Source organism: Pogoniulus pusillus, chromosome 25, assembly GCF_015220805.1.
Source record: "Pogoniulus pusillus isolate bPogPus1 chromosome 25, bPogPus1.pri, whole genome shotgun sequence".
Taxonomy (NCBI): Eukaryota; Metazoa; Chordata; class Aves; order Piciformes; family Lybiidae; genus Pogoniulus; species Pogoniulus pusillus.
Window position 1 is genome coordinate 8,581,513 of NC_087288.1, and position 24,484 is coordinate 8,605,996.

The 24,484-nt window shown below is 46.0% G+C and overlaps 1 protein-coding gene across 3 annotated transcripts in view; it reads right to left on the reverse strand.

The window, feature by feature from the left end:
- LCLAT1 (lysocardiolipin acyltransferase 1) overlaps nucleotides 1–17,035 on the reverse strand; it is a 135,694-nt gene extending 118,659 nt beyond the window's left edge. For all 3 annotated transcript variants that reach the window (XR_010307017.1, XR_010307018.1, XM_064164343.1), the window contains exons 1-2: nucleotides 16,903–17,035; nucleotides 16,607–16,719 (exon numbers count right to left, since the gene is read on the reverse strand). The gene's annotated coding sequence lies outside the window, so the exon portion shown is untranslated. The remainder of the gene's footprint in view (nucleotides 1–16,606; nucleotides 16,720–16,902) is intronic.
- Between the last annotated feature and the right edge of the window lie 7,449 nt (nucleotides 17,036–24,484).

Below are 24,484 nucleotides of genomic sequence, written 5' to 3' on the forward strand. Positions count from 1 at the left end.
TTCCTGTTCAAGGAGGATCACCTACAGCCAGTTCCTCTGCAAGATGTGCAGTCAGGTTATGAATGTCTCCAAGAGTCTCCATAACCTCCTTGGATGACCTGTCCCAGGATAAAAGTGTTTTCCAGTGTGTTTCAGTTCATGCCCATTGCCTCTGGTCCTGTCATTGAGCACCACTGACAAGAGCCTAGGTCCCATCCGGCTCTGTCACGAAGATGATCGGGGGGCTGGACACATTAAGATCAAGGAAGTAAAGATGACACAAAATCACACAATGGTAGGGGTTAGAAGGGACCTCTGGAGATCAGTGAGTCCAACCCCCTCTGCCATGACAAGTTCACTTAGAGAAGGTCACAGAGGAACACATTCAGATGGGGTTCTCCAGCAAAGGAGACTCCATCACCTCTCTGGGTGCTCCACCACCCTCAACAAAGCATTTCCTCCACATGCTTAGATGGAACTTTTTTATGCTCAAGTTTGTGCCCATCACCCCTTGTCCTGTCACTGAGCACCACTGAAAAAAGTGTGACCCCACCCTCCTGACAGTCACCCTTGAAATATTTATAAGCATTGATGAGATCCACCTTCAGTCCTCTCCAGACTACAAAGCCACAATTCTCTCAGTCTTTCCTCACAAGAGAGATGTCCCAATCCCCTCAGCATTTTCACAGGCCTTTGCTGTACCAGCTCCAGAAAGTCTTTTGCATCGTGCCATACTATGGCCTAGCAAAACAGTTCAAATAACTTGAGGCTAAGGTAAATACATTCCAAACCAAAAGAACTTCACATTTCTCTCCATACCAAATAATCAATACCCATAACCTCTCAATACCAAACACTACACTAGAAGACACAAGAAACAACTGAAAGATCCTTTGCATTTCTTTATATGAAGCCACTACCATTTTACAGGACTTGCCAGAGCAGTTTACAAAGAAATAAGGAGTTATCTGACAAGCATTTCTTAGGCTGTCCCTATTTTTAACAGCATTGTGACAAAGAAGAAGAAGATTAAGAGTGACAGCGCAAGAAAAAGGAGAGAAGGCCATTAGAGTAAACCCAGTGTAAATGTCCTGGTGTCACTCACGGCTTCAGTTTGGCAGCTGCTCCAGACACATCTTCTCTTCAAACCATACAGCACCAAAACACTCAGATCAACCAACCTCTGCAGCTCAAAACACTGATGAACTGGAAATGAAAAAGCATCAACACAAGTCTACAACTATCTGAAGGGAGGTTGTAGGCAGGTGGGATTGGTCTCTTCTCCCAGGCAACCAGCAACAGAACAGGGGACACAGTCTCAAGTTGTGCTGGAGGAAGTATAAGCTGGATGTTAGGAGGAAGTTCTTCACAGACAGAGTGATTGACATTGGAATGGGCTGCCCAGGGAGGTGGTGGAGTCACCATCCCTGGAGGTGTTCAAGAAAAGCCTGGATGAAGCACTTAGTGCCATGGTCTGGTTGATTGGATAGGGCTGGGGGATAGGTTGGACTGGATGATCTTGGAGGTCTCTTCCAACCTGCTTGATTCTATGATTCTAAGCATAAGGAACAGAGGAAAGCAAGCTTTGCAAAGCTGGCTTTGCATAAGCTTCCTCTTACAGGATATTCTACCCACCCAGGACAATTGAGGTGGATAGATAAATAGCTTATGACTGGTGGGATTTTAGGTATTTCATGGGAAATAAGAAATTTGAAGTGATCTAAACCCCTAGCAGCATAATTCTAAGCCCATTTTAGTGGTAACAGATTCCAAGCTTCAAATCAAGTTTGACTGCATTAGTCACCAAGAAAAAATGTCATCATTTCCTGATACTTCACTGAAATTCTTCAGACTCAACTGCAACAAAACCCAGGATAATCTCTTTTAAAAAGGCATAGCACAAAATGATCCCTCTCCAAGGGTTCAGCAATGCAAGGATTTAAGGTATTTCAAACAGTCTGTCTGCAGTTCCACCCCACATGGGATGTTATGGGGCTCATCTGTTAGTTATCCTATGACACTTACTGCAGTCAAACCATTTCATACATTCAGAGAACACTTTTGGTTGGAAGAGACCTTAAAGATCACCTAGATCCAACCCCCATGCCATAGGCAGGGACAGCTCCCACTAGACTAGGTTGCTCAAGGCCTCTCATCCAACCTGGCCTTGACCATTTCCAGGGAGGGGGCACCTACAACCCCCCTGGGCAACCTGTTCCAGTGTCTCACTACCCTCACTGGAAAGAATGTCTTCCTAATATCCAGCCTAAATCTACCCTCTTCCAGCTTAAAAACATTCCTCCTTTTGTCCTATCACTACAAGCCCTCATAAAAAGTCCCTCCACAGCTTTCCTGTACATCTCCTTCAGGTACTGGAAGGCTGCTCTAAGGTCCTCCAGGGGCCTTCTCTTCCCCAGGCTGAACAGCCCAAGCTCCCTCAGCCTGTCCTCACAGGGGAGAGTCTCCAGTCCCCTCATCATTTCCATGGCTGTAATCATAATTCTGTAGCCATAATTCCAGAATTTATAATCAGAAGTGTCTGTGAAGATGATTGCTGTGTCCTCCCATCAAGAGCAGAAGAGATTTAACTGCTCATCCAGTAGACAAACTAGCAGAAAACTAGAACTCTAGGTTTACAGCTCATCCAAAACACACCTCTCTGAGTTACCCGCCAGTAAAGGTGACTGCCAGTTCATCAAATAACCTTTGTCTCACTCTAAATATCACAAAAGGTACTTAGATCAAGTACATTTCATATAATCACAATGCTAGGGGTCAGAGACCATCCAGTCCAACCCCTGCCAGAGCAGGATCACTTAGGGCAGGTCATATAGGAACACGATCTCTCTCCAGAGAAGGAGACTGCACAGCCTCTCCGGGCAGCCTGCTCCAGGGCTCCAGCACAGAGATTTTCCCTTTTGTTCACATGGAACCTCCTCTGCTCCAGCTTGCACCCATTGCTTCTTGTCCTATCATTGGACATCACTGAGCAGAGCCTGGCTCCATCCTTCCAACATCACCCTTCACATTGTTATCCACACAAATAAGGTCACCCTTACACTCCTCTGTTCCAAGCTCAAGAGCCACAGCTCCCTCAGCCTTTCCTCAGCAGGGAGACTTTACACTTCCTTGACCAGCTTTGTGGCATCCCATCATCCCGAGCAAAGCCATCTATCACCAATTAGACAGTAAAAGTCAGTCAATACATAGAGCTTCAGGATTAATTTCTCAGAAGAAAAGCACCCTATCAACATCCTTCATCCTGATTGCAGAGACACACATGAAAAAGTGGTCCTAGAGTGTAATACAACTTTCATAAGAGTTCCCATAAAGCAAATTCCAAAATGTGAATGGACAGATTAGAAGGAGCCAATTTTCTCTTCCTTCTCCTTGGAGCAATAACCATCTGCTCGGGCCCTATATGCAGATGCACAAAGAACTGTTTCACTCTGGATAAAAGCAAAACTTAAGAGAGAGGCATTAAGTAGGATCTGCATAATTCAGTCAAACTGCAAAATCACTTATGATTGTTAACTGCTTTGGAGAAACAACTTGGAAAGCTGACAGATTTATTGCTTTTTTCTAGCTCTAGCATGATTAGTGGTCTTGATATTGTATTCAGGAAGTCCATCTAGCTACTGCTCTTTGCAGTCAGCATTGATCTCAGATATTATCATCTTGCATACCATACAAAAGATTGCAAATGAATCATAGCCTCAAGTTGTGCTGAGGAGGTTTAAATTAGAAATCAGGAAAAATTTCTTTCCTGCAAGAGTGGTCAGACATTGGAAGAGGCTGCCCAGGGAGGTGGTGGAGTCACCATCACTGGAGGTGTTCAAGAAACCTGTGGACATGGCACTCTAGGACATGGTTTAATGTCCATGGTGGTGCTGGGTTGATGGCTGGACTTGATCTTACGAGTTCTTTTCCAGCTGAAACAACTCTATGTCTCTGAATGCAGCAGTGGTGATGCAGAGACCTAATGTACAACAGCTAGTTTCAGCCTGAAAAGAATTTAGGTCAGATACAGCATCATCACAACTTACATGAAGGAGAACCTCACTGTTTATAAGGGGTCAGCCCCGTGGCATAATTACAGTTTGCTCCATTCACAGCTCAAAGTTTAGGGGCATCCAGCACCACCCAGCACGTTGTTAGTGAAGTGTTAACATCACAGAACACTTTGAGGCCAAAGAAGCTGTACAATCAAACATACAGAAACCACAACACACTCTAATTATGGCTCATCCTTCCTGGCTAGTTTATTAAAACAGGAACCCTTCCTCATCCAATGGACCGCAGGGTTACAGAGAGAAATTACTTTGCATTTCTTTTTCCCCTTATCATTGTATAGTGATAAAACTAACCTAAATTGCTGAAATCCAGTACAAAACCTCCTTTCCCTCCTCCTTCCTACTTTTTCCTCCCTATTATGCTACCATCTGGGAGTGTTCCATGTCAGCCACTTCTTTGCACAACGGATCCTATTTATGTTTCTACAGCTCAGGATCCACCACCACGTAGATGAATCGTGTCTGCCTAATATGGAATGTTTCCAGATTAAGGATTTTCAGAGAGTTTCTGTCAGACCACACCTGGAATACTGTATCCAGTTTCAGGCTGCCCAGTTCAAAACAGACTGGGAACTGCTGTAGAGAGTCCAGTGGAGAGCTACAAGGACATTAAAGGACTTGACTACCTCTCCTACAAAGAAGGACTGAGATACCTGGGGCTGTTTAGTCTGGAGAAGAGAAGGCTGAGAAGGGTCTATCAATGTCTATTTATATGTGAGGGGTGGGTGTCAAGATGAAGGTGCCAGGCTCTTTTGGGTGGTGCCCAGTGACAGGACAAGGAACAACAGATACAAGCTGGAACCCAGAAGGTTCCACCTCAGCACGAAGAGAAACTTCTTTATGATGAGGGTGCTGGAGCTCTGGAGCAGGCCACCCAGAGAGCTTGTGGAGTCTCCTTACTGGAAGACTTTCAAAACCTACCTGTTTGCATCTCTGTGTGACCTTCCCTAGGTGATCCTGCTTTGACAGGGCAGTTGGACAGAGATCACTTCTAACTCCAAGCATTCTGTGATTCTATCTGTCCCTGTGCACTCAAAGTACAATTCACCACTGCTGTTAGCTTCAGCTGTGAAAGCTTTGCTTTCTTTATTTCATAGGTGCTCAGGTTGAAACTTTACTGTTTACAAGAACCACAATTATTGTTAATAGCAACACTACAGGTCTTGCCTATCAAGTGAAAACTCACATCTAATCTTTTAGAGTGGCACTTAACTAAAGAAAACCTTACGCTTCAATGCTTTATTCACTTCAGTACCCGCCATGAGGCACGTGCCCCGAGTCAAATGAATTCAACAGATTGCATTCCTGCCATCTTTAAGGCATTCCTAAAATTGGAACCATCCTCACCACTGAGTTTAAAGAGTAGAAAAGGTAAGGGGTTAATGGAAGTACAGGATGTGGAGATGTGGGTGACATGAAAAAGTAGAGCCCATATATCATTGGGTACTTACGCATCTGTCGGTATTTTATCTCAAGTCTAAGATGACAAGCCCAGTGTGAACAGGAGTTAGGGGACCAACAGCTGCTCATCTCTACTAACAGCCATGGAACTTGGGAAATGCCATTTTAAGATTTTTCAATGAACAGAAGAAAGTACTCTGATCTTCATAAGTTTCCAGACAGCAATCGACAGGTAGGATAACTTAAAAAGAGGAAGACTTGATAATACTTACGCTTTACCAAAAAACAGCATCTCAGCATTTAAGGTCACAGAAACAGAACAGCTCAGGTTGAAAAGGACTTCGAAGATCACTTACTCCAACCTCCCTGATATCAATCCTCCCCTTCAACCTCTTTCCCTGAATTTAACAACTAAAAGACCACAAACAAACCAAACTGCACTATTATCTAGAAAGGCAACAGCCATAACTGTTCGTGTATTTGCCACATGTCAGAGCAAATCTGATAGCATCCACGCATTAGTGGGGAAAGAGTAACTGAAACCAAAACCTACTGTTTCAAATCACTGCACTAAACCTGCATATTCAGCCTACAACTCCTTAAGGCCAGCAGCCTAGATTAAAGAAAGATTAAACTCCATCATAGATAAAAATGATCAGGAGGACAGAGCTCCTCTGCTATGAGGAGAGGGTAAGGGAGCTGAGGTTGTTCAGCCTGGAGAAGAGAAGGCTCCAGCAAGACCAAATAGCAACCTTCCAGTTGAAGTGGGCTACAAGATGGCTGTAGAGGGACTGCTTCCAAAGGCCTGTAATGATAGGACAAGCGGAAATGGTTTGAAGCTAGGGAAGAGTAGATTTAGATTGGCTGTTAGGAATAATTTCAGTGCCATGAGGGTGGTAGAACACTGGAACAGGTTGCCCAGGGAAGCAGTTGTGTCCTCATCCCTGGAGACATTCAAAGTGAGGCTCGACAGGGTTCTGGGCAACATCATCTAGTGGGGGATGCCCCTGCTGACTGCAGAGGGGTTGGGGTTGATGACCTTTGGAGGTCCCCTTCAACTCAAATCATTCTATGATTTCATGTTTCACATGCCTGATCCTTTTAATGTGCACTTCACTGTTTGCCTCTACAGAAGCAAAACAATGTCTCTTAGTGCTATTAGTTGCTCACAAAAGAACCTATTTTCAAGTTACTACAAAAGCCCTAAAACATAACCTGTTTTCTTTCTGATATCAACTCTGTCCATCAAGAATCAATGAAAGCAAGCTTACAGAACCGGAAGGCAATCATGCATAACTATTCCAAGCCTTTTGTCCTCTTTTTTATTCACAGAATCACAGACCAGACTAGGTGGGAAGTGACCTCCAAAGTTTGGTCCAACAGCCTCTGCCATCAGCAGGGGCATTCTCAACTTGAGCAGGTTGTGCAGAGCCCTGTCGAGCCTCACCTTGACTATCTCCAGAGATGGGGCCCCAACCACCTCCCTGCGCACCCTGTTCCAGAGCTCCACTACCTTCATGGTAAAGAATGTATTCCTAAAGTCCAATCTAATCTGCTCTTCTCTAGTTTGAATCCATTTTCCCTCATCCTGTTACTGCAGGCCTTTGCAAACAGTGTCTCTGCAGCCTTCTTGCAGGCCCCACTTAGGTACTGGATGCTGCAATTAGGTCTGCCCAGAGCCTCCTTGTCTCCAGGCTGAACAATCCCAGCTTCCTCAGCCTGTCCTCATAGGGTAGTTGCTCCAACCCCCTGATCATTTTTGTGGCCCTTCTCTGGACCTGCTCCATCAGGTCCATGTCCTTTCTATTGCGAGAGCTCCAGAGCTGGATGCAGTACTCCAGGTGAGGTCTCACCAGAGCAACCTCTCTGGATCTGCTGGCTGTACCTCTTTTGATGTAGCCCAGGACAGTTAGAACATTTCTTTATTCTACATGGGGAAACAACTTACCCAAGTTAACTTCCATCTGAAAAAATAAATTGCTGGCTTTTAATAATAGTTGCATTTAGCAGAGGTTTATATAAAACTTCCCTAACATTCTTCCAGAGCAAAACCAGTTAAAATGTTTTAATTAATCCACTTTTCCTTGACAAATATTTCCTTTACAATGTTTTTAATATAACTCAACGTTGGCTGCATCTTTCTTGACAGCTGGTATTTCCTTAACACAGAATGTCTCAAATGGTTTATGTGTAACATTCCTTCTAAAATTCATTTCCTTTCTGTGTAAGAAGTTAATACACCAGGAAAAAAAATAATCAAGAATGTTTCATGCCATGTGGGATATAACAGTTCTTGAGTCTTGTTTTAAATTAGCTCAAGAGTGGGTTTGTAGAAATATTATTAATGTGGCTGAAGCTTAGCATTTGGAAAAAGGAAATATGCTTGCCCATAACTTTGCTTCTCCCCAGGTCCCACTCCAACATGTACTTCACTTTCATACTCTAGATCTTCAGCACATGCCTGATGGAAATCTGATGGTTTAGGGGAGATGTTACAAAGAAAGCAATTATCTGGGCCCCTCACTCCAAGAAGGACCTCAGGGAACTGCCTGAAAGGGCCCAGTGCAGAGCCACAAAGCTACTGAATATCTCCCTGCTGAGGAAAGGCTGAGGGAGCTGGGGCTCTTTAGTTGGGAGCAGAGGAGCCTGAGGGTGACCTCATTCATGTTGATAAAGATGTGAAGGGCAGTGCCAGGAAGACAAAGCCAGGTCTACTCAGGGGTGTCCAGTGACAGGACAAGGGGCAATGGGTGCAGAGGAGGTTCCACGTGAACAAAGCCAATAAACTTTTCACTGTGAGGGCAGCAGGGCCCTGGAGCAGGCTGCCCAGAGAGGTTGTGGAGTCTCCTTCTCTGGAGACATTCCAAACCTGCCTGGATGCTTTCCTGTGTGACCTGCTCTAGGTTGTGATGCTCTGGCACGGGGGCTGGACCGGATGATCTTTTGAGGCACCTTCCAACACTAACGTTCTGTGATTCCAGTAAAAACAAGAGGACAACAGTTCCATACCAAACAGCTCCCAAAACTAGAACTCTAAGGCCTTGATAATTCAGTCTAAACACTCAAGACACCGAAGCAGGCAGAAAAGCACACCATAACCTTTCTCAAGAGAAAGACAGACATTGAGGTCTTTCAGAAGATGCAATTCCTACAGGTGGGCCATTCCTCCATAAAAACAATTCTCCTTTACTAGCTGAGAGACTTCCCACATTGCATGCAGAAGGTCTCACCTGCAAAAATCCTGGAAATGGTATCTTTAGAGGATACTGAGGCCAAATAAAGGCATTCTGACTACAGTCTGTAATATATGCTCCCTGGAAAGATTGCAAAGCCTTAGTTAAACTGCTGTAGCTCTCCAGCTGTAAGAGCAGTCTTTAAGCGCTCGTGAAACACCTGCTGACAATTTCTCCCTCCCTATTGTCATGCTAAAAGCATTTCTTCAACGACTCCTTTCTCTGCCAGATCAGATTATTTTCAGTACCGCTGAAAAATCTTCATTCTCAAGTATTTTGCAGCCTGTGGAAATCCATGTACCACAACATTGCAACTACTATTTTCCATTTCTGGGGCAGCTCCTAACCAGTGTATCATTTTGTGATACTTCTAGTAAACATTCTCATCTCTGTTAATAATGTCCATAAAGAATGCCTTGCACTGAAATCCAAAGCTATCAGTTGCCCTGAATTTCAGGGTTTGCTTATTTTACACTTGTGAATAAATGGCATGTTTCTAACCTCTCATAAATATGCTTGGTTTCCCCGGCTGACTTTGTATTTTAGGCAACTGTAACACTTCTTTTTAACACACAAACTCACTTCAGCACCCAGCTCACAACACACATGCACCTTTTGTTGCGAAAGCAAGCTTCATTCTGCATGACCAGTGCTCAGGACAGCAAAGCTATGGACAGTAACTGCAGTGCTGGTTTGCTCAACAGATTCTGGTGGATGCCTTATACAAAGGGAAAAAAAACCATAGACTCACAGGTTGAATTGAGTTGGAAGAGATCCTCAAAAGTCATCTTGGCCAATCCCCCTGCACTCAGCAGGGAATCCTCCAAGTAGATCAGGATGCCCAGCAACACACTGAGTCTGATCTGGAGTTGTCTTCAGGAACGGGGTCTCAACTGCATCCCTGGGCAACCTCTTCCAGTATTTCACCACTCTCACTGTAAAGAGCTTTCTCCTAATACCCAACCTAAATCTCCCCTGCTCCAGTTTCAAACCATTGCCCCTCATCTTGTCACTACAAGCTCTTCTGAATAGTTCCTCCTCAGCCTTTCTGTAGCTCCCCTTCAGATAGTGAAATGCAGTTCTAAGGTCTCCCCAAAGCCTTCTCCTCTCCAGCTCCCTCAGCCTATCCCCATAGCAGAGGTACTCCAGTCTCCTGATCATTGATCATTTCTGTGGCTGTACTCCAGACCCACTCCCCAGTGTCCATGTCCTTCCTGTGCCAAGGGCTCCAGAGCTGGATGCAGTACCCCAGGTGAGGTCTTCCCAGAAGAGAGGGGCAGAACTGATGCTGTTAGTTGCTTCATGAGTGCAACTTGCAGTTTCTTTCTGAACAGCTACCTTGCAAATTTCAGCACAGCCTGAAGCACTTTGAGTAGGATTTATTACTACCAAGATACTACTAGTATCAAGTCAGATTTGAGCCAGACTCTAAACATTTCTTTTTGCAAACTAATTGTAAAGGCACTTTTAAATATTAAGCAGCTTCCAAAATAATTACTCATTTCTGCAGACATTTTTTCCCCCTATGTAAGTTAAATGACATTAAGAGAACATACTTCTCAAAACATGGCTCGAGCTAATTTTAAACATGGTTGGAAAAGTTGGGCCTACACTGATTAAAATCTATATTTAAATGAAAGGAAAAAATTAACCACAGAAACTGTGCTGGTTTTATAAAAGCAAGCAGAGCGCTGCCAAAGCCCTGTCCTAAGTTTAGATTGCTGTCTGACTAAAACACTGTAATTAGGAGAAACTAAAGTGGATTTCTAAATGTTTCAAGCTGAAACAGCCATTGGGTAATTTGCAAGATAGGCAATTACCTTCTGAATTCAAAGGCACAATGCTAATACTTGATCTGAAGAAAATACAGGCTGGGGAGGGTTGTTTTTGTGGAGCCGGGGGGGGGAATCGATGTCAAAAACAAATCAATACCACCACTAGATAAGAGTAATCATTATGAAACTTAAGAACAAAATTACCAAGGGAGGTGGAATTAATTACTTAGACATAAAGAATTTTATTTCAGGGCGAAAAAAAAAAAAAGTTCTGAATGTTTTCTCTGTTTCTTCTGTCTCTCCAAGAGCTGATTAAATTGAACAGACGTTTCTCAGCAAGTTTACCTCTGTTAAAACTGCATCAGTGGCCACTCCAGGCAATTCACTCAGGCTCTCAGGTGTTAAGTACACCACCATCATTTTTACCTTCAAACAGCAGAGAGAGTCTGAGAATCACAGTCAGAGACATTTTTACATTGGCAAAGACCTTTCAGATCACTCAATGTGACCATTCTCTAACTCTGCCAAGTCTGGTGCTAGGTGATGTTTCTCAGCACCACATCTCTGCCTCTCTTGGCAGCCTGTTCCAGTGTTTGAGAATCCTATCAATCAAGAAGCTTCTAATATCCAAACTAAATCTCCCCTGGTGAAACTTGAGGTCATTTCTTCTCCTCCTACCACCTGTTACTCAGAAAAAAAGCCCAATCCCCACCTTCTTACAATCTCCTTTCAGGGAGTTACAGAGTGCCAGAAGCTGTCCCCTCAGCCTCCTTTTCTCAAGGATCAACCCCAGTTCCCTCAGCTGCTTCTCACCAGACTTGTTCTCTAGACCCTTCAGCAGCTTTTGCTGCTCTTCTCCAAACACACTTCTTCACCTCAACATCCTTCTTGTAGTGAAGGGGGCAAAACTAAATATGTAACTCAAGATCTGGCCTCACAAATGTTAGGTACATGGGGCAGACACTTTCCTAGTCCTGCTGGTCACGTTGTATCAGGAATGACACAGGCCAGGATGCTGTTGGCCTTCTTGGCCACCTGGGCACACTGCTGGCTCATCTTCAACCAGCTCCTAGGCCTTTCAATAGAGGTTAAGGGTCATACATTATATTTTCTGCTACTTAGCAATTAACAGCCAGCTGTCCTATCACTCAATGACACAAATCACCTCGCCTGGGAGGGGACACAGAGAAAAGGAAAGGACATCCATGGGTCGAGCTGGAAATAGATCTACAGAAATAAGAGAAATAATAATGAAGTACACAAAGTTACACTCAGCCAATGCAGCAGTCACATGTTGAGCAGTGAATGTTTGATATCAATCACCTCGTGCACCACAGCTCCAGTGAAAGCACAATGGTCACAGCAAACAGGAGCAGGCCTCAGGAGCAGAATGATGGACAAGACCCTTCAGGGATTGCAGCCACCAAGAGAAGAGAACCCCTCCAGTAATCTGCAGTGTGACATCTATGGTATGGCATATTGACAGAATACCTATAGCTCAGCTTGGGTCAGCTGCCCTGGTTTTTGCTCCTCCCAGCCATAGCACCTGACTTGAAGCTGCACCATCGAGACCCACATATCATGGCTGACCACAAAGGAAAATCAAATGTCCATCAATTTTATTCTCACTGAATTGGCTGCTGCAGTCTGCTCACACATGCAGCTATCCTGAATAGAAAACTGATTCTGTGCTTCAGGACACGTTTGTATTTGGGTGGAATTGTTATCAAACTGACCGTGTAAGAGCTATGATAGATTGGATAGACATCACACTCTGATCTTAGATGTGTATGCTCATTTAATGCACAACCATAATAACCCCCAGTCACTTGGAATATTAAGTGCAATCTTGATCTACAAAGACCATTACCAGTTTGATGCTACCAAGCGGAATTCAGGAGATCAAAGCAACTCCATTCCTGATGAAAACTCAATTGTCTGTACTTGTCAGCACTTGCACTGCCTGCTGCTCATTGCCTTTGATTTAGCAAGAGAAACAAATGGCTGTGTTTTATTTCCTGTTCTCCTGTAAAAGCCTGGGTGTTTGGTTATCTTTAGACTCTTCTGACTACACCCAGCTCTGATGTTTCATTGGTTTGGTGAAAGGGTACAAGACTTCCATTCATGTACGAAAGTACCCAAGAGCTATGAGCATGTTGAGGCAGGATTGTTTATAGGAACACTTCCAAGATCCAAACAATAATTTATAACAGACCAGGGAATTTGCAAGAAAAAAACATCACTTTCTGCAAGCATTGTGTGACCTGTACAACTGCTTCATACAGAGGTGATCTGGTCCAACCCCTCTATAGCGAGCAGAGACATCCTAAACTAGATCAAGTTGCCCAGAGATTTGTCAGCCTGACCTTAAATATCTTCAGGGACAGGGCCTCAACTACCTCCCTGTGCAACCTGTTCAGTGTTCCATTATGGTGCAGAACTTCTCCCTAATATCAACTGTAAACTTCCTCTTCTGTAATTTCAAACCATCATCCATCCAATCACCACAGGACAAATCATTCACTTAGCCTTCAAGGCATCTCTAAGGTTGCCATCAAAAGAGAAGAGCAACCACAAAATGAGCTAGATGTCTTGAAAAAAACACAAACTGACCACAAGCTCAACAAGAAAACATCTCACATTAAGAAATGCCTTTCACAATCAGTGCAATTAAAGCAACACCTGTTCCCTTAACACCTAAAGAAACTTCAACAGTAGATACTGCACCAAAGCATGCTTTCAAAAAACCTCATGGAATCATAGAATCAGCCAGGTTGGAAGAGACCTCCGAGATCATCCAGTCCAACCTAGCACCCAGCCCTAGACAATCAACTACACCATGGCACTAAGTGCCTCATGCAGGCTTTTTTTGAACATCTCCAGGGATGGCAACTCCACCACCTCCCTGGGCAGCCCATTCAATGGCAAATCACTCTCTTTGGGAAGAACCTCATGAGAATCACAGGAATTCTAGTATCACAGTCCTGGAAAACCATGTTTAAAAGCAACTAGATTGGATTTTTTTTTTCCCAAGGAATCCCTGGGAATGATGAGGAATCCCCCAAAAAACTAAGCCTGTTGTCAGATTAAAGCCAAATTACTTTTCTGAAACTCGTGGAAAGACAATGTGTGAACCCAGTGGGACAATCAATTTTGTATTGAGAAATACATGTAAGAAAATCTAATACAAACAAATAGAATTAAGTAAACTAAGTTTACTACAGTGAAACAAGTTCAGCTGAAGTCCAGCAAGCTAGTTCAGCTAAAAGCAAAAGGTGAGACAGGAAGTCCACTAACATTGCTCTCCTGCATCTCATCATGCCCTGCAGCATCAACAATGCACTTCATAATGCAGAATTGTCTTTCAAGAGCAATTCACTTTTTGGCCAGGTCAAAACTAAATTCATATGAAAAACAAACTGTGAGGCATTGCTCAGACTCAGCAGGGACCTGTTTCAGAAGTCAGTCCCCTAAAGATTCCAATTTCCTCTCTCTCAGTGCTGAGGAAACACCACACATGCACACCAACAAGCCATCTCTCCTCAGTCCACAGCTAATACAACGTTAAGCCAGATTATGGAACTAAATACCACATACAGAACATGAGGAATCTCGTCTGTGTGTTCTCAGCACCACATTCTGCAGAAACATGGGAACAAGGATGACTTTGATAAGGAGGAAAGTATAAACTGAGGCAAAGACTGCATGTCCCAAGAACCTAAAGCAGTAGCAGCCAAGAAGAACAGGTGTGTTTTGGCACAGCAGAGATGAGAGGAGTGCTAAACAGCAGCACGCTGATGCATAGGACAAGCAACAGGTGAGAAAAAAACATAAACGAGACTGCCTAAACAAAGATTAAGAGATAGAAGGACAAAAGGACTTGCACCTGAGACAGTTCAGGTGATTAAGAATCTAACTTGGCACTTTCCAAAACAGCTGCTGAAGACGTGAAGACTGCCGGAGCTGATGAAACACATAGCCTGCCACCTGAGCAACTGCAGGAAGGATTTGCTGCACCAAGTCACCTTAAGACTGCTGAAACCCCAAGTGGGTGTGAAGACAGCTCCTCATTACACTTTCAGCTTTCTCCTCAGACTGCTTTTGTGAGGAGGGTAGCAGATTCCATGGAAGCGAAGCTCAGCAAGGCTGAGGAGTTGCAACACACCAAAATCATGGTTTCCCTGCACAACTTCATTTTGGCATTTACAGTAGGATACAACGTTCTTTTTCCTTCAAAAGTTTTTCTGCCTCACTGAGGGCACACAGATCTCGAGGTCTAAATAAAGCTTTGTGAGAGACTTCACTTTTTCAGCCCAGAAGACCTTCGGCAAGAAGAGAATGGAGAAAAGCCTCTGAAAAGATGGGATAGGTCCTTCACAGACTCATACTTCCCTTCACTCTTAACCACATGCTCACTACATATGCCTGACTCTTTATTCCAAACTTCTCAGAAGCTTTAAGTGTAGTCTTGATTTTCTGAATGACCAGTCTGAGAGTGGTTTCTCAAGGTAGTTGCACATTATACATAGCCCCCAGCTGGGTTACACTAGCAGAGAAGAGAACCAGCTTTCATTCGTATCAGAGCAAACACTCACTGGAATAGTTTCCATCCGACAGAAAGCCATCTCCACAAAACTGTTACATCAACCTTCCCTACAAACACCCAACCTTTAAACCCACTACAGAGTAACAGGAACTCATGGCCAGTGAAAGCAAAGGAATGAGACCGCACCCTGCAGCTACAGCCCACACACTGCCCAAACTACTACTATGCTACTATCCACACTACTACTGTACTACTATTCACACTGTTGAACTGCACCTTGATCTGCTGAGGAGACAGGATAGCACAGCTGCCACTGAAGCTTTGTGTTCAGAGTATTGGGTAATAGCATAAAAGCTCAGAATGACAGAACTTTACAAGTTGGAAAGGACCTCCAGAGATCACCCAGTCCAACCTCCCTGCCAAGGCAGGATCCCCTAGGGTAGTTCACACAAGAATGCATTCAGGTAGGTTTTGAAAGTCTCCAGAGAAGGAGACTCTACAACCCCCGTGGGCAGCCTTTTCCACTGCTGTCACCCTCACTGTAAAGACATTTCTCCTTATGTTGAGGTGAAACTTTCTATGCTCCAATTGGTAGCCGTTGCTACTTGTCTTATTGCTGCTGACCAGCAAAAAGAGCTTGGCCCCATCCCCCTGACACCCACTCCTCAGTTTACAAAGTCAACCGACCCATTTTGGATTTCTGTGTTCATTTTAAGGCTTTGGCTCTCCCCTTGGTTTTTGGTTGTTTTTTTTTTAAATCCTAGTCCCCCCATTTGTAAAGTAAAAAGGGAAAAGGCAGGAGGTGGGGGGGGAACAAAAACAGAGCCATCTGTTAATCTCCCTGTTTCACAGTGGAATAAGTCTGTGCTTAAGAAACATTAAAGTATTGCTGTGGTTAACTACCACTGACAAAAACAAGGATCCAAAAGCAAAGAGTGGGTGGTGTCTTCCAAACAAGAGACAGCTACTGTGAAGTAAAAGAGCCATGGAAATGCTCAGCAGTCAATAGGCAAAACAGACTCCCCATTTACACAAGCACAGCCTAGCCTGCCTATGAGCATCAGAGCAGGTTAAAACGCCTAGCGACAGCCAAGCACCGTATCACAACGAACACACACAAGCACCAACGTGAAGCTGCAGGCATCCAATCGTGGGATTGCTTTGGTTGGAAAAGACCTCTAAGCTCATCAAGTCCAACCACCAACACAGTCTAGCATGTATTTTTCACGTAGGGGTTTTTGCAGACTAAAGCTATGCTCTGACAGCTCGGCTGTGAAAAGTTAATGCCTCGCTCCAACGCTCACCCTGCACCTCTTACACAAGAAATAATTCGGGTCAAAGTCTAGTCCCACCAGAGGCCAAACTGAGCCGAGGCAGCAGCGCACAGGCCGGCACCGACGGGACAAGTACCAGGCGCAGCAGCCAAGGGAAAAGCACCCAGACACACTTGGCACAACCTGCCTGACTCTGCGTGTGCGCAGGTCAGAGCCCTTCCCAAAAGCAAAGGCACTAAGGCTGCGGTTAGAGCAACAAGCCTCTAATTGCTGCTCTGGGTGGAATAAAACGAGCAGCAGTAAAGCCACGGTTCGGGTAACTTACACGTTTCACACACGCCGAACGGTACCCCCGGTGAACTTCAGGCACTCTCCTCCGCAGGCTCCTCGTCTGGCATCGCAGCGGCTCCCAGCCCTTCTACAGCGCGGACACCATCGCTGGGGAGAAACGGGCGCCGGTTAGAGAGGTCGGCAGGCCGGGCGAGAAAATGGCCCCTGGCGGCTCGGTCCGGCCGCGCCACGGGGGCTGCCCGCGGGCGGCAGGCGGCCCGGACACGTGCGGCCCGCGGCGGCCAGGTGCGGCCACGTGCGGCCCCGTGCCCCGCGCCCCCTCGCCCTCACCTGGGAAAGGGCAGCGCCGCGGCGAGAGGAGGCTCCGCTCTCCGCCCCACTCACGGAGCCGCCGCCCCGGGGAGCGCGGCCGCGCCGCCGCCAGCGCCCAGCGCCGCCGGGACTGCTACCGCCGCCGCCATGTTCCCGCTGGCACCGGCGACCTCCGGCACAAATCACTTCCGGTCACGGCTGTGACGCCGTTGCCACGGCAGCCGCCCGGCCCGGTTCCTCTTAAAGGGGCAGCGCCCGCCCGTGCCGCACCGAGCCTCGCAGCTCCCCTCGACACACCAAACCCGCCCTTTGCACCTGCTCCTCACGCCCACGCTCAGCCCTTACCGCCACCCCCGCCCCTCGCACTCATGCACACCTGTGGCGGACAGCCCTAAAGGGGGAGCAGGTGGTTGAAGGAGCCTCGGGATGCGGAGCGGCGAGCCCTGTCCCACGGGGAGCACGTCTCGGGATGCGGAGCGGCGAGCCCTGTCCCACGGGGAGCACGTCTCGGGATGCGGAGCGGCGAGCCCTGTCCCACGGGGAGCACGTCTCGGGATGCGGAGCGGCGAGCCCTGTCCCACGGGGAGCACGTGTCGGGATGCGGAGCGGCGAGCCCTGTCCCACGGGGAGCACGTCTCGGGATGCGGAGCGGCGAGCCCTGTCCCACGGTGCTCCATGACCATTACAGTAAAGAAGTTCTTCCTCACGTTGAGGTGGAACTTTCTGTGCTGTAGTTTACACCCACTGCCCCTTGTTCTATCACAGGGCTCAACTGAGCAGAGGCTGTCCCTGTCCCTTCCTTCTTGCCCGCCAGCCCTCAGATATTTATAGACATGTATTAGATCCCCTCTCAGACTTCTACTCTCCAGACTGAACAGCCCCAGGGCTCTCAGCCTTTCCTCGTAAAGCAGTGCTCCAGTTTCTTAATCATCCTTGGAGCCCTCCATTGGACTCTCTCTCAAGTAGATCCCAGTCACTCTTGAGCTGAGGAGCCCAGGACTGGATGCAATACTGCTGCTGAGGTCTCTTTGAGGCAAAACAGAGGTGGAGGAGAACCTTCCCTCGATCTGCTGAACACACTCTTCTTAATTCACACTCAACTCTTAACTCCAGGATCCCATCAACCTTCTTGGCTACAAGGGCACACTGCTGTCCCATGGAGAACTTGTTGCCCACCAGTACTCCCAGGTCCTTCTCTGCAGGGCTGCTCTCCAGCAGATCACCTCCCAACCTGTGCTGATGCAGTTCATTACTCTTCCCCAGATGCAGGACTCTGCACTTGTCCTTGTTGAACCTCCTGAGGTTGCTCTTTGCCCAGCTTTTCAGTCTGTCCAAGTCTCGCTGCATGGCCACACAGCCTTCAGTGGTATCAGCTAAGCCTCACAGTTTGCTTTCATCAGCAATGCCATTGATAAAGATGTTGAACAGGACTTTCTGGGCACCTCATCCTAAAAGTCCTTAAAAAGTTGGAATATCCATTGGAATAGCTTGTTGAGGGATCTTGTTTTGGTCATCCAGCCTGGAGAAGCAGAGGATAAAGGCAGACTTACTTAGCTGTTGTCTTGAACTGATGGAAGGTTACTGAGAAAGTGGAGCTCAACTTCTCTCAGAGGTGCACAGTGAACGATGAGAGGCATCAGTGGCACACTGCAGCAAGAGAAATCCCAGTTAGATACCAAGAAATTTTTCAGCATGGGGATGGTCAAGCCCTAGAACTGATTTTCCAAAGGTCTTTTGCAGTCTCAAAACTGATCTGCAGAAGGTCATAAATACTAATAGCATGGCAAAGCCTTCAGCACCTAGCTGAAGAGATGAAGAAAACTCCTTTTTGATTGTACTGCCTCTTGCTTGTTGGGTTACTTAGTTCACCTGACATGTGCTAACTATAGAACAGTCAGACTTAGTCATCAAAGGTCTCCTGCTCTAGGCAGCTCCAAAAAGTGTAAATGGATGTCTAAGACAGCTCAGGGCCTGAATGGCTGACTTTGGTAGCACTCCTACTGATCAGAGACTTGAAGCCAGTTTGAATAAATCCTCACTGGTACCTCCTGAAAATAAGGACAAGGTGAGGGCAAACTGCAGAATTTTAAGAAGCTAAGCACAAGACTTTAAGATGAATGGAAAAACATAGACAGAAGGGCTCCAAGGGGAACATGTGTCTTGGGCTATCATCCATTGACTCTTGGCCAGGCTCCTGGCCACTCTCAAAACTATGAACAGCAGCAGGGCATCTGCAGTGATGACATCTACAGTAGGCCTGGTACAACCCCGCAATGCTAAGTGGAAAGCTGTCCCCAAATTATTGTACTGCTGTTGTGTAGGAAGCAAGGAGAGGGATACGGAGTTACTGGAGCAGGTCTAGAGGAAGGCCACAAAGACAAGGAGAGGGCTGAAGGACCTCCCCTATGAGAACGCTGAGGGAGTTGGGGCTGTTCAGCCTGGAAATGAGAAGGCTCTGGAGAGAGCTTACAGCAGCATTGCAGTCCCTGAAAGGGAGCTACAAAAAAGGCAGGAAGGGACTTTTTACAAGGGCTTGTAATGATAGGATGGCAGGGAGTGGCTTTAAGCACGAGAAGGGCAGATTTAGACTGGAGATGAGGAAGAATTTCTTTCCAGTGAGGGTGGTGAGACACTGGAACAGGCTGCCCAGGGAGGTGTTCAAGGCCAAGTTGGATAAGACCTTGAGCAACCTGTTCTAGTAGAAGGTGTCCCTGCCCATGGCAGGGGGGTTGGAATTAGATGATCTTTAAGATTCCTTCCAACCCAAACCATTCTGTGAATCCACCTGTGAAACTGCAGTCATATCTACATCATATTTGGTAGTGCTGGCAAGTCACAGCACTTTCCTTAGTTGGATAAACTTGTAACAGCAAAAATGTATCTGGCTAATTATTGCTCAGTTTGAAGCTTTCTGGAAAGCTTTTGTGGAAGAAATCCATGCTAAAAGGAGTTAGTAAAATCTACCCTGTATGACCCAGAATCTTACTGCAGCTCACTCTGCCCCTTCTGGGATATCCCAAATGAGTGACACAGGTCTCTGAAAGAATCAGTATCAAAGATATTAGCTAAAGTGATTTTAATGTGGGTTTGTAGAAGTGCAACTTAACAGAGATGTGTGGCAAGGTTCACTCTGTGATTTACTACATGGAAGAAGTATACAAAGGAAGGTTGGGTTAGAATTGATTTTAAATGACCCAAAAGAGTAAAGGAGACCCTCCTGTTGAGCCACAAGGTTCAAAAATGGATTTCCTTGCTTTCTGAACTCCTGACAGAGCTTAGATGTGGCTAAATCAGATCTTCAGCTCAGACTTAACTGTTAATGCCTAATGAAATTAATCCAAACACTGAGGAAAACCTCTCATTGAGTCATGAGGCTCAGGACAGACCCCTCTGCATTGCCTTCTCACCGGAGAGTCTAGGTCTGGCTGGATCCAGACTTAGTCACAGCCTTGGTCGTTGGTTTAGGTCTGATGGAATTAGACAGGTGGATTTCATTAGCATTGATCCAGCATGCTATCAGTCACTGAGCCTCTGCCATGAATGGGAAGCCTCTCCACTGTGATAAGGACAAATCACTTCACTCTCCCTGTTAGTGAAGCAGCAATAAAGACACTTTCCTCTTGCTGAGAGTGCTGTCAGGAGATACTAATCAAAGTTCCTAATTCAGTGTGAAACCCTATACAGCTCTCCTTCTTACAAGGCCAGCACCTGGCTACATCAACTTCCAGTTAAGATACTTTAATTACAACTGTGAGAAAACCAAATTGCTACAACAGATAATGAGTAATTTTATTCCTCTTTTACTTAAGGACCCCAGAGCAATTTTGTTTGTAGAGAAACCATTTTGTCTATTACATTGACATCACAGAATCATATAATGCTAGGGACTGGAAGGGACTTTGAAAGATCATTCAGTCCAACCCCTGTGCCAGAAGGGATCTTAAAAGATCATTCAGTCCAACCCCTGTGCCAGAAGCGATCTTAAAAGATCATTCAGCCCAACCCCTGTGCCAGAAGGGACCCTAAAAGAGCATGCAGTCCAAGCCCTGTGCCAGAGAGGAGCACATATGCAGCAAGCTGAAGGAGAACATACTATCGTTTCAACCATGCACAGAATGGATTTGATTGGAAGTGACCACCAAATGTCATCTAGTCCAACCCAGACATCCTCCACTAGGATCAGGTTGCTGAGAGCCCTGCTGAGCCTCACCTTGAGTATCTCCAGGGATGAGGTCTCAACTACCTCCCTGGGCAACCTGTTGTAGTGTTCCACCACCCTCATGGTGCTGAATTTGTTCCTAACACCCAGTCTAAATCTTTTCTAATTTCAAACCTTTGTGCCTCTTCCTATCACTGCAGGCCTTTTTAAACAGTCCCTCTGCAGCCTTCTTGTAGTCCCCTTCAAGTACTGGAAGGCCTAAATTAAGTCCCTCTGAAGCATTTTCTTCTCCAGGGTAAACAACCTGACTTTGTAGCAGAGGTGCTCCAACCCTCCAGCCATTTTCATGACCCTCCTCTGGACCTGCTCCAGCAGGTCCATGTCCTTCCTCTGTTGAGGGCTCCAGAGCTGGAAGCAGTACTCTGGGTGCAGGCTCACCAGAGCAGAGGGCAGAATCTCCTCTCTCCATCTGCTGGCCGTGCTTCTTTTGATGCAGTCCAGGCTACCATTTGCCTTCTGGGCTGCAAGTGTCCATTGCTGGCTCATGCCTAGCTTCTCATCCACCAGTATCCTCAAGTCCTTTTCAGCAAGGCTGCTTTCTATCACCTCATCCCCCAGTCTGGATTGATAATGAGGTTTGTTCCAACCATTCACCATGGCATGTATTAGAAAACACAAAGGAGAGTTTAATTTTCAGCTGCAGCTCAACAAGCAAAGGAGATAAGCACGTTGTGCTTTGCACTCCCATGCTTAGTGCTGGACTTGCCTGAGGTGAGTCAGTGTCACTGGTTTGTTAGAAAGCACAAAGTCTGCTCCAGAAAAATGCAGGCATTCAGAATAGCCCTACAGATGTGGTGCAAGTGGAAAGTATGGGTCCTGCAGCCAAAGACAACAGCGAGGGCAAGAAAAGAATGTTCAGCATTCAGCAAAAAGGGAGAATCTGGCTGACTGGAAACGGATTTGCATTTCAGAAGGCTTTGTTAAAACATGATGAAGGTACTGGCCTTACCTCCACAGAAATAATGCCTGCTGAAGTCAAGCTTTCCACGTGCTCACAAGAAGACAGTACACAGATTTCATTTAGCCACAAAACAATGCCTGGAAGTAGCAAGGCCTGGTTTCCAACAAACTTGCTTCTCATGTGCTTCAGCTCAGCTCCATCCTGCCTGCAGTAATTGTGTCACTTCCTCACACCATGGACAACCACCCTGCAAAGCAAGAAGCAGTAGTGTGGGTTGGCCAGCTAGACCTAGCTGCCAACAGCAACAATAACTGCTCAGTGGGGGTATGTGCTAGTTTGAAGCTAGCTAGAATGTTTTGGTGAGAAGAATTAGATTCTAGGCTGTGAAAAGGAAACAATGGGGATGGCTGCTGCACTCATAGGTTTGCTGAGATGGGTAAGAACAAGAACATAAACATAGATAATGCAGAGAGTCTCTGTCTGGGCTCTGGGGCTGCATGAATTTCTCTCTCTAACCTAACCTGCTGTCTGTGTGACTAATCCTTCTGCTCCCTAACCCCCCCTGGCCGACCCTCCAAACTCACCTTAAGCATAAGGCAAAGTCTGGGGTAAGGTAGAGGGATGGAGAGAAGGCAGAAGAGTAGTTGGGAGCCCCTCCTGGGGACTGGTTTCTGGGAGGGCTGTTGTGTTTCTGTACTACTATTTTAACTTGTATATATCTGTCTATATTGTAAACACCTGCTTGGATATTGTGCTAAGCTGTAAATACAAAGCTTCATTCAATTTCCAGATCGACTGAGCCCAGTCTGGGTGATTTTCTTAAGTATGGGGGGCAGGGAACACCCAAACCATCACAGGGTATAAATGTAGTTCTTGCTTCTCTGGTGTTTTATGGAGACAGGCTACAAGAGTTGGGGCTGTTCAGCCTGGAGAAGAGAAGGCTTCAGAGGGACCTTAGAGCAGCCTTGCAGTACCTGAAAGGGGACCTATAAGAAAGATGGAGAGGGACTTTTTACAAGGGCTTATAGTGATAGGATGAGGGTTGATGGATTAATCTGGAAGAGGGGAGATTTAAACTAGGTAGCAGAAAAAAATTCTTCCAGTGAGGGTGGTGAGACACTGGAACAGGTTGCCCAGGGATGCTATGGATGTCCCTTTCCCTGGAGGTGTTGAAGGCCAAGTTGGATGAGGCCTTGAGCAAGCTGGGCTAGTCAAAGGTGTCCCTGCCCATGGCAGAGGGTTGGAACTAGATGATCTTTAAGGTGCCTTCCAACCCAAACCATTCTATGAATCTATGCTGTGCTGACAGAACCTGTAGGAAGCACATTGCTTCTGTCACTACTCCCCTTCCATCAGAGTTGGATAAAATCTGTCTAAAAGATTAAAAAGCTGTTGGAGGGGGACTTGTAACCAGACTGCAATCAGCAATATTCACGTGGAAAAGCAGCCTGTAAAAAAATCAAGAATTGATAAAATGGAAGAGGGGAGATAAAAATCAACAGAAATCATTTTAGAAGGGGGAAAGTTAAAAAATGTTCAGACTTTCTAGTTGTGCCAGCACCTGAGAATCACAGAATCTTAGGGACCTTTAAAGATCATCCAGTCCCACCCCTCTGCCAGAGCAGGATCACCTACAGCAGATCACACATCAGTGCACCAGGGTGGGTTTTGACTATCTCCAGAGCAGGAGATGCCACAACCCTCCTGGGCAGCCTGTTCCAGTGTTCTGTCACCCTCACAGGGAAAAAATGTTTCCTTCTATTTCCATGGAACTTCCTATGCCTCAACTTCCACCCATTGCCCTTTGTCCTGTCATTGGGCATCACCCAGCAGAGCCTGGCTCCAGCCTCTTGGCACTCACCCTGCACATATCTATGAACGTGAACAAGGTCACCTCTCAGTCTCCTCCTCTGCAAGCAAAAGAACCCCAGATCCCTCAGTCTCTTCTCATAAGATGTTTCACTCCATCATTTTTGTGGCTCTGCAATGGACTCTGTCAAGCACTTCCCTGAGGTCCTCCTTGACTGCGTAGCACTCAAAAGGAAAGCAAAGATAAGCAATATGGAAAATATCTTTAGCAGCCAGCCATACCACCCTAGAACTGCCTAATAAACAGCACAAAGACAACTCAGGTTCTCCTGTTCCTTGCAGAAGCCTCAGTCATTTAAGCAAGGAGATTCTCCAGGAGCTTTTGTTGCTAAATGGCCTAGGCTGTGCTTTTGCATAAAGTGGTTTTCAAATTGTGACCCACAAGCTACTTATGGGTCTGCTGTTCAGGTGGCTGTTTCCACCTGCTAAGCCACACCAGAACACATTAAATGCTTTCCCTAATGGTCCTACACCATATAAACAATTGCAGAATTAGCCCCAGAGATGTTATAAAGTGATAAAATGAAGGAGCGGGAAGAAGAAAAGGATCGTGTGACAGAAAAGGAAAGATGAGAAGTGATCATAAGTGCAAGAGATGGGAGGTCAAGAGA